This window comes from Coenobita brevimanus, chromosome 46, assembly GCF_032717465.1.
Source record: "Coenobita brevimanus isolate Jiangsu-jjx chromosome 46, ASM3271746v2, whole genome shotgun sequence".
In the NCBI taxonomy this organism is placed as follows: Eukaryota; Metazoa; Arthropoda; class Malacostraca; order Decapoda; family Coenobitidae; genus Coenobita; species Coenobita brevimanus.
The window spans coordinates 8,140,354-8,140,979 of NC_136999.1; positions in this window are offsets into that span (position 1 = coordinate 8,140,354).

Genomic DNA, 626 nt, shown 5'->3' on the forward strand with positions numbered 1-626 from the left:
TAGATTTAGCAGAAATATTCTTAAATATGAGATGAAAATTGGCACAAGTAATCAAGTGCTATTGCAAGAATGACAGTGAAGGGGAACAGAAACCTCCCATACCTCTCGTTCGCTTCCCGCAAAATTGCACCATTGTTACGACAGGAACTGAACATTAATTTGTAAGCTTCCTGGGCTGAGAGTACAGTGAGAGAAAAAAATCATTTAATAGGTAACAGAAAGGGAGAGGAGAATATTAAACTCTTCAGTCATTTGGGGCATTTTGTATTAGTCTTGCCATCTGCTGCATGTACAGAAATGTTGAAGGGACGCCTTCACGTGATGGCACCGGTATACCTGGGTAACTTCGCTTCTTGGTAATATAAACATCACTTAACTCTCATATCCCTCCCTAATCCACGAAAGGAGGATGGTGGGCTGCTGGATTGTTTTTATTTTCGTTTTTATTTTCTTGTTTTTCAAATAAAGGGCTTAGATTAAGCCTCCATTAACTTTCAACCAGATGCTTTTTTTTTGTTTTGTTTTGTTATCTGCAGACAGTTTTATCAGCTTAGGACAGACATTTAGAACTGGAGAGGTTAGGTAAAACCTCCACTACACGACGTCTCCTTAGAGTTGAAAAAAAT